Source organism: Oryctolagus cuniculus, chromosome 8 (assembly GCF_051225735.1).
Source record: "Oryctolagus cuniculus isolate XC-2025 breed Fujian yellow rabbit chromosome 8, ASM5122573v1, whole genome shotgun sequence".
Lineage (NCBI taxonomy): Eukaryota > Metazoa > Chordata > Mammalia > Lagomorpha > Leporidae > Oryctolagus > Oryctolagus cuniculus.
Window position 1 is genome coordinate 17,597,128 of NC_142874.1, and position 19,320 is coordinate 17,616,447.

The following is a 19,320-nucleotide window of genomic DNA, read 5'->3' on the forward strand; positions in this document are numbered from 1 at the left end:
ACAATAAAGAACAGGGATGCGCATTCAGAGCAGCAGTTTAGATGCCACTTGGAACACCCTGCGCCCCCTCAGAGTGCCTGGCTGCAAGTCTGCTCCACGTTAGATTCCAGCTGCCTCTGGGAAAGCAGCAGGTCATGACTACACACCCATGTGGGAGAGCTGGGCAGAGTTCCTGGCTCCTCTCTTTGACCAGGGCCAGTCCTGGCTGCTGGAAGCATTTGGGGAGTAAACTAGCAGATCTCTGTCTGCCTGTCTGTGTCTCTATGTGTCTCTCTGCCTTTTAAACATTAAAATGATTTTTCTAAAACAATTTACTGAAAAACTAAGATAATTATAGATATTAAAATTGAATTTATAAGTTAAATATCAGATTAGAAACAATTAAGAGAGAAATGGTAAACTAGAAGCCATTGTGAAAACCTCAATAAATGGATAAAAGACATTGTACTCATGCACAAGAAGACATAGTAACTTTGAGAAAAATGTCCTTTCTTCCCAAATTTATTGCCTAAGACAATTCCAGTCTAAGTCCGAACACATTTATTCATGAAATTTAACAGTCTCATATTAAGATTCTTATGGCAATAGAAAAACAAAGAGTATTCAAGAAAAAAGAGGGAAAGATGTCTCACAGGATGTCAAGATTTATTCTATAGACTCATAAATACACCGTAAGTAAAGTCATTTGATGTTAGTGCAAATGGACAAGTAGAGCTCAAACGGCAGGAAACCGATGCCTCAGTCAGGGAGACCTTAAATTAGGAGAGGGTGCTCCCTGGGAACAGTTTTGTGTGACAGCAGGTTAAGCTGCCACCTAGCATGTCAACAGCACATATGGGTGCCAGTTCCAGTCCTGGCTGCTCCAATTCCAATCCAGCTCCCTGCTATGGCCTGGGAAATAGAAGATGGCTCAAGTACTTGGGCTCCTGCACCCAGGTGGGAGACCTGGAAGAAGCTCCTGGCTCTGGGCTTTGGCCTGGCCCAGCCCTGGCTGCTGTGGCCATTTGGGGAGTGAACCAGAAGATGAAGACATTTCTCTCTCTGCCTCTGCCTTTCCCTCTCAGTAACTCTGATTTTCAAAGAAATAAATAAATCTTAAAAGAAGGAGGAGGAGGAGGAGGAGGGGGAGGGAAAGAGAGTGCTCTTCAAAATTACATTCCAGCACATTATTACAAGGATGTTCTAGGAGAACAGAATATCACAAATAAAAGAAATCGGATGATGACCTCACACTTGATGCATACAAGGAAACATTTTCGAACCTTAAAATTAAAAACAAAATATTGAAATTGTCACAGTGCATTTACAAGAAAATTATCAAAACCTTGTAAAACCAGCAATACTTTTTAATAAGAAATAAGAAGTTCCTATTAATAGGGAATATTTCTCTATTTAAATATATTGAATTTCAACATTATATCACCAAAAGTAACTCACTAATAGAAGCTCAAAAAAGCGGCACAGTAAGAAAAGTTATTTCAGACACTTAAAATCTACAAAAATTCTATCTAGAGTTTTTCACAAGGAAAATCATATTAAACAATAACAAAAACATATGATGCAATAGAAAACAAACTCTATGGGGTTCCTGTTGTGGCACAGTAGATTAAATCACCACATGTGATGCTGGCGTCTCATACATGCACTGGTTCTAGTCCTGGCTGCTCCACTTCTGATCGAGCTCCCTGATAATGCATCTGGGAAGGCAGTAGAAGATGGCCCAAGTACATGGGCCCCTGCCACCCACATGGGAAACTTGCATGGAGTTTCTGGCTCCTAGCTTAACTTGCCCCGGTCCTTGCCATTATAGCCATTTAGGGAAGGAGCTAGTAGATGGAAGATCCATCTCTCTCTCACACTCTCTCTCTCAACTCTTTCTGTCTCACCCTCCTTCTCTGTAACTCTGCCTTTCAAATAAACAAGTAAGTCTTTAGTAAAAAATTAAATAGACTTCACAAAAAGATATTTCAGAGAATAAAACAGATGGCCAAAATGTTGATAAAGATATGCAAATGAGTTAAATAAAAAAACACAAATTTCAATCACAAGAGATACTATTTGAGTTCAACAAACTGGCCTTTTTTTTTTACATTGATAACATCAAGTGTTGGTGTGCATATGGAATTCTCATAACACTTGGCTTTGCACACTGTCATGCTTCTAAATATGACCACATACATATTCCATAAAATACTAGCTTTGTACTAGAGGGACATCATAATCCAATTGGTCCTCACAGCATTGTTTGTGCAAGTAGGAAAACAGAAGCAATCCAAATGTATTTATCAACAGGAGAATGCATTCACCTGCCACTGGACTGATTGCCATTTATATGTGGGTAAGATGTGTATGTGGGTACGGGTGTGGGTGTATATGTGTGTGTATGCGTGTATGCATTCTTTCTTAAAATGAATCATTCATTACGTTAAGATCTAAAATAAGCTTATCTTTTAATTCAATGTCCATGAACTTTTTGAAATACTGCCATGCAGTCATGCATGTGTTTGCATCTATACAGAAAAATGAAATAAAAATACACACTTGTTTTCCATGAGGATGGTCTCAGTGCATGGGTCTGTGCCTTCCCTGTCAAAGACCAGGATAGAGTTCCATGTACTTGGTTTCAACCTGGTCTAACCCTGGTTAATGAGGCTATTTGGGGAGTGAAATAGTGGATGGAAGATCTCTCTTCCCATCTCTATCTTACTCTCTTTCATTCTTTCAAATAAGCTTTTCAAAATCTTTTTTAAAAATAATTTAAAAATAGCATCGAGTGATAAAAGCATGAAACAATGAATACAACTTAATATTTATATAACATATAAAAGAAATGAATATAAATGGGAGATAGAATGAAAAGACAAAATTCGGAATAGGTATTATCCTTTTCAGAGAATTCAAATGAAAATGGAATCTTAAAGGTAGTAACAGTATGTTATTTCTCTTTTTAAAAAAGATTTATTTATTTATTTGAATGTCAGAGTTAGAGAGAGAGAAAGGAAGAGACACAGAGGTCTTGCATGCACTGGTTCACTCCCCAAATGGCTGCAGTGGTTAAGGCTGGGGCAGATCAAACTCAGCAGCCAGGAGCTTCCTCCAGGTCTCCCATGTGAGTGCAGGGGCCTAAGCACTTGGGCCATCTTCCGCTGTACTCCCAGGCGCATTAACAGGGAGCTGGATCAGAAGGGGAGCACCTGATAATGGAACCAGCATCTAAGTGGTATGCTGGTGCACAGGCAGTGGCCTAACCCCCTGCCCCACAGCACCGGCCCCAGTACTTACTTCTTAATGTAGTGGTGTTTACATTGGTAATGTCTGTTATCTTAATACTGTGCACATATTATTTTATCTCAGGTATGTGAGTTAAAGAATATCAATTCCAATATACCAAGTACATGGTATGTTTTGTTTGCATACCTATGGTATAGAATTCATTATCAATTGTACAGTGCAGAGAACAAAATCTGTATGACTTATATATGATATTTTAATGTTTCTATGTACATATTTCCAAAGCTTTTTCTCCATTATTTGAAATGCAAGAAATAATTTCATGCTTGTTCGTTTCATTTTACCAAATTTCTATTAAGCAGTTAGTGTGTCCTAGACACTCACCTAGTCAGTGGCTGTATAACATGGATCAAAACAGACACAAATTTTTACCCTTGCAGAACAAGTAATTTATTGAGGTGAGACAGGCCACTAAAAATCCCTTTAACATTAATTTATTTAGTTTCATCTACTTGAACAGAAAAGAGGGAGAGCTAGACAGAGAGAGGGAGAGATCTGTGATCTGCTAATTCACTCCCCCAGATGCCCACAATAACTAGACTGCCTTAGGACACAGCAAGGAGCACAGAATACCTTCTGGGTCTCCCCTGTATGTGGCAGAGACACAAGCACTTGAGCCATCGCCTGCTGCTTCCCAGGGTGCAGGGGCAGGAAGCTGGATGGGAGGCACAGTAACCAGGGCTCAAACCAGTCCTCTGATATGGGATGTGGGTGTACTATGTGGAGCTTAACATGCTGCACCACAGTGTCCATCCCCCAAAATTTAATAGGTTAAATACAGTATTAAGTTTATGTTAGAATGTAATGAGTACCATGAAAACAGTAGAACAGAGCAAGGAATGTGGGTCTCTTGGGAGAAGGACTCCATTTGTCTGCAGGCCACAGAAACCCACATATGCTTATAAGATACGTACATCACTAATATAGAACCCATTTTCAACTTCAATCAAATTCTTCATGTTCTTGAATATTACATTGTTATATGTTAAGAAAGAATCTTAGTCTTCAAATTTAAAAGAAGGCATTATACAGGCTTGCATTTTGCACAGCGCTCAACCCGTATCACAGTGCTTGGGTTCCATACCCAGCTCTGCTCCTGATTCCAGCTTCCTGTGAATGCAGACCCTGGGGGGCAGCAGTGATGGCTGGGATACCTGGGTTCCTGCCACCCATGTGCCAGACCCATGCTCCCAGCTCTTGGCTTTGATCTTGCCTACCTTGACTTTCATGAGAATCTGGGTAGTGAACCAGCAGATGAGAATTCTCTGTTTCTCTGCTTCTCAAGTAAATAAGTAAACATTATAAAATTTTAAAGCATAAATGTATTTCAAACATACAATGCAACTTTGAATCTAAAATTCAATTTTTTAATTCCATTAGAACCCCACAAATCTCCACAAAATATGTTTAAAATAAGCAATTAAAATTTGGTGTCTCATAAGCCTAGATAGTTAAAAAGTGTGAAGATAAATATGACACATTATGGAAATAGTAAGGGGAAATAAAAACTGCTCTTTTAAGACTTATCATCCCCAGCTCCCTGCTAATGGCCTTGGAAAAGCAGTGGAGGATTGTCCAAGTACTTGGGCCCCTGCCACACACATGGGAGACCCAGGGGAATCTGTGGCTCCTGGCTTCGACCATGTGCAGCCCTCAACAGCCATCTGAAGAGGGAACCAGCGGACTGGAAGATCTCCTCTCTCTGTCTCTTTCTCTCTCTCAACTCTGACTTTCAAATCAATACACCTTAAAAAAAAAAAAAAAAAAGACTTGATCCTCTACAGGACTGGGAGATGCTTTTAGGAAAGTGAGATCATATACATTGAGATCCTAAAACTACTTTCCCAACTCTAAATTTCCACTCAAGTGTGGGTCATCTGAATTAGAAAAGACACTGAATTTGGGGCACTCAAGTAAGTGAAGACAACCTCAAATGCTGTATTCACTTGACTTGTTAAAAGGGGGTGGGGGTTTAATGGTGGCTATTCGACACAGAGGCTAAAATACGCCTGTAATGCCCACAACTCTTACTAGGGTGCTGGTTCAAGTCGTGGCTCCTATGCTTTTATACTAACGCACACTCCGGGAGGCAGAAGGTAATGGCTCAGCTCACAGGTCCCCAGCACCAATGTAGAAGACCCAGTCTGAGTCCCAGACTCCTGGCTTCAGCTTGGTCCAGCCATGGCTGTTACAGGCCTTTGGAGAAATCTATCTGTGTCTCTGCCTTTCAAATAAAGTGAAAATAAATAAACATTTTAAATGAAAAGGCAAAACAGAAGCAGGGTAAACCTTCGCTACTGAATATGTCACTACTTATCAGCATGAAGGATCCAAACTCTACCAGCACATGGAACAGAGTAATAAGTTTACAGAAACAGTGACCAGGACATCAAAAAGATCTGAGTAAAATACAGTTTAGGGTGTTCTGGTGATTTATGTCCTCCCTATTTTCTCCGCTCTCAATTTCCACACGAAGGAAGACCAAGATCAAGTTCCTGCCATTTCAAATAAATTTTATCAAATTAGACCATTGATGGCCGGCGCTGTGGCTCACTAGGCTAATCCTCCACCTTGCAGCACCGGCACACCAGGTTCTAGTCCCAGTCGGGGCACCGGATTCTGTCCCGGTTGCCCCTCTTCCAGGCCAGCTCTCTGCTGTGGTCCGGTAGTGCAGAGCAGGATGGCCCAAGTGCTTGGGCCCTACACCCCATGGGAGACCAGGAGAAGCACCTGGCTCCTGCCTTCGGATTAGCATGGTGTGCCGGCCATTGGAGGGTGAATCAATGGCAAAGGAAGACCTTTCTCTCTGTCTCTCTCTCTCACTGTCCACTCAGCCTGTCAATAAATAAATAAAAAAAAAATAGACCATTGCTGTATTTAAAAGGAGAGAGGTGGAGATTAGGACGAGAAGACGGTGCTGGCCTGGAACATGTGAGAACCAGCACAGAAGGCCCTCTGTGTTTCTAACACTGAAGTGAAGGCCCTGAGACCAGAGATGATCGTTTCTACCTAAACAACAGCTCCTGGGGCTGGCACTGTGGTGTAGCAAGTAAAACCACCGCCTGCAGTGCCAGCATCCCATATGGGCGCCGGTTGAGACCCAGCTGCTCCACTTCTGATCTAGCTCTCTGCTATGGCCTGGAAAAGTGCTTGGGCCCCTGCACCCGAATGGGAGACATGGAAGAAGCTCCTGGCTCCTGGCTTCGGATGGGTGTAGCCAGAATGGGATCAGTTGTGGCCTATGGCCTACTGGGGAGTGAACCAGCTGATAGAAGACATCTCTCTCTCTCTCTCTCTCTCTCTCTCTCTCTCTCTCTCTCCCTCTCTCTCTCTCTCTCCTCTCTCTGTGTAACTCTGACTTTCAAATAAATAAATAAATCTTAAAAAAAAAAGGCTCTTGCTCCTGCTCCCATCATAATGAACTGTGATTCAAAGTGCGTGTTCACATCAGCAAAATGATGTGCACTTATCTACCAGATTCTCAAGAGTTTAACCTTTGGTCTTGGCGAAAAAAACCACCCAGCTAAATACCTTACCCACACTACGAAGTAGACTCCAACGTCGTTTCAGGGGCAGTGTTGTGGTGCGGGAGTTGAGGTTCTACAAGGGACATCTGCATCCCATTCCACAGTGCCCGGGGTCAAGTCCCAGCTCTGTATCCAGTTCCTACTTCCTGCTGATGCATACCCTGGGAGATGGTAGTGGTGGCTCAAGTATCTGGGTCCTTGACACCCATATGGCAGATGTAGATTGAATTAGGGGCTCCTAGGTTTGGCCTGTCCCTGCTCTGACCACTGTGGGTATTTATGGGAGTGAACCAGCAGAGGGAAGATCTCTATATTTCTCTATTTCTCACTTTGACTTTCAGGAAAACAAAAATGAATTTTGAAAAAACCCTGCATTCAAGCCCTGCCTCCACCATTTACTATGGGTGAAAATGTGTCATTATAGGTGGAATAACCAGGAAATTGTCATTATTTTCCCATTTTAGTATATGTGCTGCTGAAGAGAGCACGTCATCATTATTTTCCATAATTACTCAAATCCTGTCCAGCACAGATATGTATTTGGAAAGCTAATGAAGAATGTCACACAACCATACTGAGATGGAAGTTCAACCCTGGAGCTTTAGTAAGAAAATAGTAAATAAGGGGTTTCTTCAAATATGACTACCATGAACACAAGACTGGGTCTGAAGTACAATGTGCACAGGATACACATTTTAAAATACATTTTCATTCACTAGGAAAGAAAGAGGGAGAGGGAGAGAGGATTTCTCCAATGCCCTACAACAGACCCTAGCTGGGGTCAAAGCTGGGAGCCAAGGCGTTCCATCTAACTGATGACAGGAAAACAGCTACTCGAGTCAGAACTGCTGCTTACCACAGTGGGCAACAGCAGGAAGCTGGACTCTGTAGGAGAGCCAAAACCGAAACCCAAGTACTCCGATATGGGGCACAGACACCTTGACCAGCTCAACACTAAGCCCAATGCCCACCCTCCACTGGATATTTTAAATCAGATAAAATTACGTCTAATCAATAATAGAGTTATCTATTTGAACACACAATTAGAGTGAGGGCATTTGACACAGAGGTTAAGATGCTCTCAATATCATTGCCGGCACCGTGGCTCAATAGGCTAATCCTCCGCCTTGCAGTGCTGGCACAGCGGGTTCTAGTCCCGGTCGGGGCACCGGATTCTGTCCCGGTTGCCCCTCTTCCAGGCCAGCTCTCTGCTATGGCCCGGGAGTGCAGTGGAGGATGGCCCAAATGCTTGGGCCCTGCACCCGCATGGGAGACCAGGAGAAGCACCTGGCTCCTGGCTTCGGATCAGTGTGGTGTGCCGGCCGCGGCGGCCATTGGAGGGTGAACCAACGGCAAAGGAAGACCTTTCTCTCAGTCTCTCTGTCTCACTGTCCACTCTGCCTGTCAAAAAATAGCATAATAATATACTATTGTTTCAAAAAATAAATCAAAAAGCAAAATGAAAATACTGGTAAGGATCTGGATCAATATAAATTCTCATTCATTGCTGGCGGGATCACAAAATGATACAAACATTTTGAAGTATAGTTTTGTTGTTTCTTATAAAACTTAATACATTCTTACCATTCGACTCAGCAAGCACTTTCCTTGGTATTTACCCAAATGAGTTAAACACTTATTTTTATACACACACACACAGACACAGACACAAACTTGTATGTGAATGTTTAGAGCAATGTTTACTCACAAATATGCAATCTTGGACACTTCCCAGTGATCTTTTTGTGGGTGTATAAATATACTCCCAGATAATGGAGTATCATTCAGTGTTAAAGTACGAGACCTCCCAGTCCATGCAGGAAGCTTCCACGCACATGATGAAGTGAAAGAAGCTGATCTGAAATTGTGCACACTGTGGGACCTCAGTGAAATCACATTCCGGAAAAGGCAGGACTCTAGAGACAGTGAAACAATTCTTGGTTTCCTGCATCGGTGAGTGAGGAACAATGAGTAAGTGGGGCACAGGGATTCTAGGGCAGTGAGAACATTCTGTATCATAATATATCGGTGGATGTAGATTGTTATATATTTGCCATTCTATGAGTCTGCTGTGTATTCTGCTTCTCATGTAGGATCATTTTCTCCCCTTTAATTCTATCAATTATTTGCAGACACTGGTCTTATTTATGTAATCCCTTTGACATTTAATCCTATCTTTTTGATCAGTTATGAACTGAAACTGATCACTTTAACAAGCAAGATGGCATTGGTACATGCCACCTTGATGGGACTGAATTGGAATTCTCTGGTATATTTCTAGCTCTATCATGATGGGTAAGTCTGAGTGAGCATGTGCTGAACTGAACATCTCCACCCAAGCTAATGACTTTAAACATCTCTAAAATCCTGGAAGAAACTCACACCCCAGTCTCCCAAATTCTATATTGTAATCTGAGAATTAAAATAAACACTAAGAGAATTCACTATCTGTAGGCTCCATTTAGGCCCAATTATGAATAGTTCTTCAGGTAGAAGGATATGGTAACAGAGAACAACACTAAAATTCAAAAAAAAAATACAGAGTAATGGAAATGAAAGAATCAACATCAACTATATGAAACAATAACAAGAGTACCTCAAGAAGTCTAAACTATATGTAATTAAAATGCATGACTGATGCACACTCTACGATACAGAAATTCCAGACATACTTGAAACATCTGCAGAAACGGAATTAAAAGATAAGTTTTCTTTTCCTTTTAGTGCGAGTGATTTTGAAACCATGAATACAAAGGGTCTTCAAGAAGTTCACAGATGTTTATTACGTCAACACTATGCTTGGCTTTCTACAACTTTTGACACAAACAAATTTGTCTAATTCCATACTCAATGAAGTTTTTGGAATACCTTCACATACCCAAGAGCTATGAGTTTATTTACACACACGTACTAAGAAACATACAGAAGACAATTCATTGCAATATGAATTTTAACTTCTAAGAACTGGGCACACTGTAATGGAGCTACAGGTAACCCTTCCAGTTATCCTTATGATATTGACAACTATAAAAGATTTGTTAAAAGTGAGAATAAGTCAGCTCAGTTGAAAAAGTGTATATATTTAAAACTACCATAGAAGTAAGGATGCAAGGAAATCTGTCTGGCTAACACCTGGATAGTTGCAGGTGCTTCCTAGGACAAAAATGACCCATGACTGCCTGGAACACTGGAGCAAGGGTGACCACAGAAGTAAAACAGCCACATAGAAAAGAAGGGAGAAAGCAGCAGAACACACAAAGCAACCACAGCCGTCATCTGGGGACTGGTTGGAGTCCCAGCCACATGCACACCCTCACCTTCCTGCCACCCTCTCCCACGGGACTGTCACTGAGAACTCTGGCCATGTGAACAAAGCTGAATCCTAGGTAGAAGCGAGGAAAGACTCACCCTGAAATGTGCAAAGCAGACATCTGCAACAGGCTGGGTCAGGCACAGCAAACAAGCAAGAGAAATCCTCATTCCTGGGTATGAGACCTTCATGGGTGCATGTGGAGGCCACAGACTGTTCAGAGGCAAGGTCAAGGCAGAAAAGAGGACAGTCCTGCCAGGGCTGGCAGCAGGTACAAAGCAGTTGTCGGTTAAAGTTTGCAATCAGAGTCAGAGGGGCTTCCCCAAAGGATGGAAATCCAAGGGAGGTGTAGAACAAAGCACTGTCCCCAGTGACACAGAGAGCTAATGGGTAAAGCAGGAAGGCATCCCTGGGGCTGTCAATGCAAAACTTCCCAGCGGGGAAGTCGTGGTCTCACTCTATGAGCACTGGAAACCACTGCAGGACTGGGTGTGCTGGCAAATCTACCAGAAACAGGCACTCCAATCCAAGTCCTTGGGCCCCTGCATCCACACAGGAGACCTGGAAGAAACTCCTGGCTTCAGATTGCCCACCAGCTATTTGGGAAGTGAACCAGCATGATGGAAGATCAAGATCTCTCTCTCTCTCTCTCTCTCTCTCTCTCTCTCTCTTTCTGCCTTTCGAATAAATAAATAAATCTTTTTTAAAAGGTAAGATATATGATATTTAAAGTTTCACTGAGATTTCTTATTCCCAATTTGTAAGACTATTGGTCTCGTCTCTACTGGACTTCCAAGGCAAAAATTTGGAAGCTATTTTGTCATGAGCAGCTGTTAAGAGTGACATCTGGAGTTAACAAACTAATGGTAAAGTATATTTCTAAATATGATTTCAAAATTAAAGTTAGCTAAACACTTTAACAACATTAGATTATTTTCATTGTAACTAGCAAAGTTAACTCTGTTTAAATCAGATATCAAAATCTGAGACTATTTTGTTTACTCGGAAAAAGTGTATATCACAGAGCTACTGAAGAACATACGAAATACGAAACCACTGAAGGCAATGCATAGAATCTCCTGATGACTCACACTCATTGCTAATATTCTGGCCAAATGAGACTTCTGTGAAACCTTAGATAAAAGGTATTCAAATTAGAGACCACTGGACTTAAACATCTTCCCACCAGCAGTTTGCAAACCTGACAGCACATTCATCCATGTAAAATTAATATTATTATATAAAGTAAAAAAAAACAGCTAAAATATCCAAACCAAGTAAGGCATTTAGATATTTACAGGATGTAACTGGCAACTCTTCTACTGAAAAGACACATAAAATCTATCTTGTCTTATAGTCAATCAAAATATAAACGTAGAAGCAAAGGACTGAATTAGAGAATACTGTATGATAAATATGTTCCTGGAAATATTTAGATTCCACTATGTTCCAAGACAACACAATCTGATCTTTACTTAAAAAAGATTTTAACTCCATGGGGAGTTATATATATAAATAATGGATGCCATTAACATCTACTTTCATTGAGCAAGTGCATCAATGGCTGGCACAACTCAAGACTCTACAACTTACAGTGAATGAAATCAGCAGACCACAAAGGAATTTATACTTTAATTTATATTAATGAAGCCTAGATAACATTTAAAGCTTATTTTTCATCAGCATCTCTCCAAGTACATTTTTTAAAATAAAAGAAACATAATGAAAATAAAACAATGCCATCCATTATCAAATATACTTTTAAAAACACAACATACGTGTTTTTATTATATAAAAATTTAAAGCTTGGCACCCAGGAGACCATATCCAACCTATACTCTTCTTTACTGACATGTCTGTTTTTTCTTACCAATCATTTTCATTCAATTAGAACATCCAGTTAATACAATTTGTAAGTTTGCTGAATGCATCAACAACAGAAGTAATCCTTTAGCTTCATTCATGAGCTGGTATTCTGGCATACTGGGTAAAGCTGCCACCTGGGATGCCAGCATCCCATCTGGGTATTCATCCCATAAGAGTCCCAGCTGCTGCACTTCCAATCCAACCCCCTGCTAACATGCCTGGGAAAGCAGTGGAGGATGGCCCAAATCCTTGGGCCTCTGAACCCACATGAGAGACCCAGATGAAGCCTCTGGCTTCTGGCTTCGGACCTGCCCAGGCCTGGTCATTGTGGCCATTTGGGGAGCAAATCAGCAAATGGAAGATCTCTCTCTCTCTCTCTCTCTCTCTCCCTCTCTCTCTCCCTCTCCCTCTCCCTCTCCCTTCCCCTCTCCATCTCTCTTTCCCCACCTCTGTAACTCTGCCTTTCAAATAAAAGAAATAAATCTTTTAAAAGAAAGGAAAGAAGGGGCCCGTGCTGTGGCACAGCAGGTTAAAGCCATGGCCTGAAGCGCTGGCATCCCATATGGACGCCAGTTCTAGTCCTGGTTGCTCCTCTTCCAATCCAGCTCTATGCTATGCCCTGAGATAGCATGGAAGATGGCCCAAGTTCTTGGGCCCCTGCACCCACTTGGGAGACCCAGAAGCTCCTGGCTCCTGGCTTCGGATTGGTGCAGCTCCAACTGTTGCGGTCATCTGGGGAGTGAACCAGCTGATGGAAGACCTCTCTCTCTGTCTCTACCTTTCTATGTAACTCTTTCAAATAAAGAAAATAAATCTTAAAAAAAAAAAGAAAAAGGAAGGAGGAAGGAAGGAAAAGAAAGATTGGAAGTAAAGAAAGTCAATTTCTGTAATAAATTTTGTATCAGAGTTCAAGTAATCTCTCAGTCACAAATGATAAATCGTTATCTGTGCATATGAAACATCTCTATAGCTCTTTAAAAATGTGTCTTTATAACTAGTGTTGATGGGATGTACAAGTGTGAAGAGTTACTTCTTTTAATCTCTGAAACTTCCTGGTATCTGAAGTATTTCTGAGCCACTTTTGAATTTAGAGACCACACTACTTTCCTGAGCCTGCTATGACAAATCACCAAAAATTCGGTGGCCCAGACAAGGGAAATGTGTTCTTGCACAGTTATGGAGGCTGGAAGCCAGACATCAAGGCACACTGAGCTGTGGTGACATCTGGCCCCTGCTGCGCTCGGGCTTCAGGCATCACTGGCAAATCCCAGCATCCCACGGCGCAGGTGCTCACTCCTATGCTAACTCCACCATCACCTGGTCTCCTGCTCTCTGCCTGTTCCCACTCTGTCTCTTACAAATTCACATATTACGATATTGAGGGTCCACCTGATAAACCCAGAGGACCTCCTCTTCTCAGATTCCTTAGGGACATCTGTGAAAATACTGCCTTCCACATAAGGTACAATTTCCATGTTCCAGGGCTTTGACAAGGATTTGATTTTCTGGAGGCAAGCATTCAAACTACAACAGAACCCGCCCATCATTAATTAATCTTTTTTTTTTTTTTTTTGCTACCATTCTTGGTAGGCACAAGGGTGACCCACACCCAAACAGGCATGCATCCTAACACCTGGAACATGTGGCATTACAATGCAAATGGAGTTTTGTGGAAGTGATTATGTTAAGGACCTGCAGACAGGAAGATTACACTAGATTATTCAGGTGGGCCCAAGAGAATCAGAGTTAAAGGGAGGAAAGCTCAGAGCAGACGTGAAAATGGTAGAGTGAGGGGCATAGGATCCAAGGAATGCGAGCAGATTCTGGAAACCGGACGAAGCTAGGAACAGACTCTCACCCAGGTGCTCTGGATAAAACACAGCAGTTTTAGCCCAATAAAATCAAAGTCAGATTTCTGCTTGGAGAACTGAAACATAATCCATCTGTGCTGTTTTAAGCTACTAAGTTGAAACAATTTCTTTTTAATTTTTTTTCTAAACTTTTAAAAATTTTTTCTAAAAAGGGAAAAAATTTCATATATTTCATATACACAGTTTTAAGAGCACAATGGTACTTCCACCCTACACTCCCTCCACCCTTCCTTCTTATTTTTCATTTTCACAATGACATATTTTCAATTTTGTTTATAATCACAAGCTTAACCTCCCCCCCCCACTAAATAAAGAATCCAACAAGTAGTAAGTAGAAAAACCACTCATCCTCAAGAGTATATAAAAGGAGTATAAACAATAATCAAACATATCAAAATGTCAATCTCGCTTATATACTTTTTTTGTAATAGGAAACTAAGAGATTGTCATTTTTAAAATCTTTTGTGTATGTGAGAGTCAGCGAGTGAGACAGGGCTTCCATCCAATGATTCACTCTCCAAATGCTCACAAAAGCTGGAGCTTGGCCAAGCGGAGGCCAGGGATACAGGAACTCCACGCAGGACTCCACAACAGTGGTAGGAACACCCCAAATGGAGCCATCATCTGTTCCCTCCCAGGGTCTGCACTGCCAGGTACTGAACTCCTGACACTCCCTTGTGAGATACAGGCAACTTCACCACCAGATTAACTGCTAGGCTAAACTCTGTCTGTGTCTACCGTTTTTCTTTTTAAAGGTAGATGAACTGTTGTCTGGGCCTGCTAATACAGAGCCTGGGTCATCATGCTCAAGCTAATAGACAGAGCTGCTTGATTGGAGAAACATAAAGTAAAATCTGTTCTATTTTTAAACACAGGAGTTATTTTAACCAAATTGGGTTCAACTTAATAGGATCAGAAATTTGGAGCTTGTTTTATTTTTCTTTGTGTTCTGAATGATGCTTTTGGCTTTAGCTGGAAAAACACAGGTGGTGGGCAGACACAGCATTTTGGTGGGCCATCCCCATAAGCCTTGTAAGCCTCTTGGTAAGGCTGTGTCTAATTTTTATCTTTGCCTAAAACCAGAAGGTAAATTTATATACTTACTTAAAATATCACTTATAGGTAGAAAACAAATTTCAAAGAGTATCAACGGTTTTTCTTCAAAAGAAATGCTTTGTTAGATTAAAAAATAAAGATTTTTCAGGTGCCATATTTATCACACTTTGCCTTATAACTTGAATCACTAGTACATGTTGTGTTTTGATTTTCCTGGAAAAAGGTATAAGGGGAGGAGATGGCAAGGAACACTGATAAGTGATTTCTTAACTTATTTTCTATTTGCATTATTTTCCAATTCTTAAGAAATTTTAGTAGCATAAAAATTAAGTCTAAGTTGTTATTCACATTGAAGCTTTAATAAGTATGATTGTCACATTAAGAAATTCTTCTGGGGCCAGCACCGTGGCATAGTGGGCAAAGCCACAGCCTGCAGTACCGGCACCCCATATGAGTGCCTTCTAGTCCTGGCTGCTCCCCTCACATCCAGCTCTCTGCCTGGGAAAGCAGTAGAAGATGGCCCAAGTCCTTGGGCCCCTGCACCCAGAGATCCAGAGTAAGCTCCTGGCTCCTGGCTTTGGATTTTCACAGCTCTGGCCATTTAGCCATCTAGGGAGTAAACCACTGGATGGAAGACCTCTCTCTCTCTCTCTCTCTGCCTCTGCCTCTCTGTAACTCTGCCTTTTAAATAAATGAATAAATCTTTTAAAAAATTTAGGAAGTTAATCAATGAAAAATAATAATTTCAATCCGTTTTAATCATAAAAAATTGTAATCTTCCTCACTGGCCAGCAGTTTCACCAGTGACAGGTCACTTGTCTCAGCCACTTAAGAACATTCTGACTACCAAGTGACCATATGAGTCATATCTTTGACAATGTACTGGAAATCAATGAAAATTCAAATGCCTGCCACATAGGCAATCTTTAAACATTTTCTTGAATAAAGGAACATCTGTAAATCTATTATCCTATATAAAGTGTGTGTGCATGCCCACACACAAAACTGAGGAAGCTTGTTCTAATCCAGCAGAAATGAAAGCAAAAAGGTTAATAATTTATTGCTAAATAAATAATTGTCAAATGAATGACTGGATTTAAAAAGAAAAAAAAAACACATTTCCCAAGGTGCATTATGCTGTTCTAGGTATCACCACAACTCTGATTTGATCAATGCATAACCTAAAAAGACAACCATATTCTTTCAATGTGCCATGAAGCCAGAACAGTTTTTTTTTTTTAATGAAGATTTTAAAAATTCTCACAATGCAACAGAGAAGGCATTAAACTATTCTCCCATACCTCTTCTTATGTACAATGCTTTCTTTACCTTTAAGGCAATGATTCTCACATGTGATTGAGTAACATCAGTAATTTCTGAAATCTTGTTAGGAATTCAACTCTAGAGACCCACCTTAAACTATGAGGTTTGGAGACTCTAGTAGTGTGACCCAAGAATTTTCAAGGCCTCAATGTGGTCCTGAGGCAATGGTGATCCTGATGCAAACTACAATTTGAGAAATACTATTCTACAGCCATCAAGGCAAAGACAGTGTCTGGCTCTGTGTGTGTGTGTGTGTGTGTGTGTTGTGTGTGTGTGCGTGTAATGATAAGGCATAGAGATTATCAATAGTTATTTCCTGCTTGTAAGATTATGAATGTTTTTAAATTTCTTCTGCATGTCTTTGTGGGCTGTGTACAACAATAATATAAACCTCTATAAGAATAACAAATAAATATATAACAATAGAAGTACTCAAATATGGCAGTCAACAATAAAAGTGAAATTTATTATCATGTCAAAAAGTCCATAGATTTCAAACATTTTCAAAACATTCATTTGGTACACTATTATTCTTTGTGATATCAATATGAGGGAATTTCAGAATGTCAGAAAAATGGAATTAAAAGGTAAATACATGCATGAGTTTTCATATAAAAAGTTAAAACATACTTATGTATATAAACTTATCCATATGTTCTGATTTGAATCTACTATTAGCGTTAAGCTAAGGTGGTACTTCTGTGTTAGAGATTCAAAAATTAAACACCCATATTTTCCTAAGATATTTATATTACATTTTAATACTTAAATAATCTGGTATTTACCTTAGTGTCAATTTTCAATCTAAAAGTATTCTAAATTTATCTATTCATAGGTGACCAATTATCACAGCACCATTTCATAAGAAATAAACTTCTTCCTGGTGATCTAAATAACTGCGACATGAGCCTCTTGTAGGTCCTTTCTTTTCTTCACCACTCGACAGGTGTACCAGTCATTCCTACAACTGAAATAGTGGCGAGACTCTCCTTACAATAGAAGAAGGTGCATTTTGGCTCATGGTTGGGGAGGTTCATGGTCCAAGATCAGGTGAGGGTGGTGGATGCACTGGCAGAGCACAGAGAGAACCAGGAAGCAGAGAGATGGGGGCACACTCCTCCTCTATGCCCGAGCGCCTGTCTTTATAAAGCCACCAAGTCATGATCCTAACAACATAATTCAATACCATCTCTTCCTAAAGGCCCCCCTTCAGACACCACAACTGAACGAAGCCTCCACCCTATCACTGCCATCATTCCATGACTTTGGGACTTGAATGTTTGCATGGGCCAAATCCTGTTGAAACTACAGCACAAGAAATGATTAAAAAAAAAAAAAAGGAAATTCTAGGGTAAGGAAGAAAGAAGTCCAGGAGAGAATTCAAGTGTCGACCTCAAACCACTCGTAGTATCTCCATTATTTATTTTCCTTTCAGGCTTAGTCCTAACCATTGGATTTCTGGGTCTGATCTAGTTTCCTTAACATTGTTATGACTTCAGTAATTACTCATAAGCAGAGAAAATTGTTACTGGGGATTTATTCTGTCTTTGAGAGAGGCACTTAGACTTTTGGAGGACAGTGGGAAGGAACAGTTAAAACCAAGACTGCTTTCATCTATTCTTCCATGCCTACGTATTTGTTGATTTACTTAATTATTTTAAATTTGCAAGTCTTTATCTTTGTTAAGTTTTTGTTTCATTTCTATTGATTTGTGAGAGAGAGAAAGAGAGAGAGTCTTCCACATACTGGTGCACTCCCCAAATGCCCACAACAGCCCGTGCAGGGCCAGGCTGAAGCCAGCAGGCAGGAATGCTATCTGATATGGGATGCGGATCCGCTTGCTCCCAACCGGATGCTTATGCAGCACTCTGGTGGAAGAAGGAAGGACACAGTCATAGCATAACAGTGGCACTGGAAGGAAGACGTCAGTAAGCTAGTGCCCGGGATTTTTGGAATGAAAATTATTCCCAATCTAGAACTTCATGGCCAACTAAATATCTAAATTTTTTTTTTACCCTTCTCACCTACTTAACTGACATATCAATCAATTATGTGAGATGAACACATTACAATTGGATGTGAAAAAAAAGCATTTATTTTTTTGCTTTTAATACTTTCTTCCCCATGAAACTACTGGAACATATCCCCAAGCAATGCAAGCAAGTAAGAATCAGAGTCAGCCACAAAAGAGAGAAATGGGAGATTTGTCAGGAAAGTCAAACCCCCTTTAAGGGTGGTGAAATGAAACCCCAGACTGACAACGCACACGCAGCACAGTACGTTGATGTAGAAGACTCAGTCAGCAAGCCTGTCACTGCCACGCTTTTAACCTAATGAGACTACTGGAAGCTATCCCTTCCCATGACAAGTGAATGAATCAAGAAGCAGCCAGACACAAGAAAAAGAAACCCCATCAATGGAAAGAAGCAAAGGGATTCCAATACACTAACAAAGACTCCCTTGGAATGACAATCATGCAGGAGCAACACAGACAGCAACAATCATCTTTAGGAGGAATATTTTGCAGGAAATCATGAAAAAACTGAAGTGAATAAAGTATCACACTATATGCAACTGACCTTTATGGAAATTATAAAGTTTTATTGGAAGGTGTGGGGAAAACTGGCAAGAGATACCAAGGAAAATACAATAACAATAATTCCATATTTATTTTAGAGAAAAAAGCAAAAATAGAAAAATGTTCAAAAAACACAAAATGCTCAAATATGAACAATATGGGAACAGTTATACTAATATAAATACTTTTTTGATGTAATAAAAATTGACAAAACATATTGGAGCATGGAGCAAAGTGACAAAATATAAACTATGCGAAGCAAACCTATCCTAATTTATAATAAATAATATCATGAACTGAAGAATCAATAGAGAGCAGATTTTACACTTTGTTATGAATACAGAGATATGTAAGAGCCAAAACAATGGTTTGAAAAGTATATCATGGAGGCTTCAGGGGAGATGAGAGGGACACAGATTGTGGTGGTTTATTACATACCCTGAGCACTATTTGAGTCTTTAAAACTATGTGCAGGTGTTGCTGGGAAAAATCAGGTTA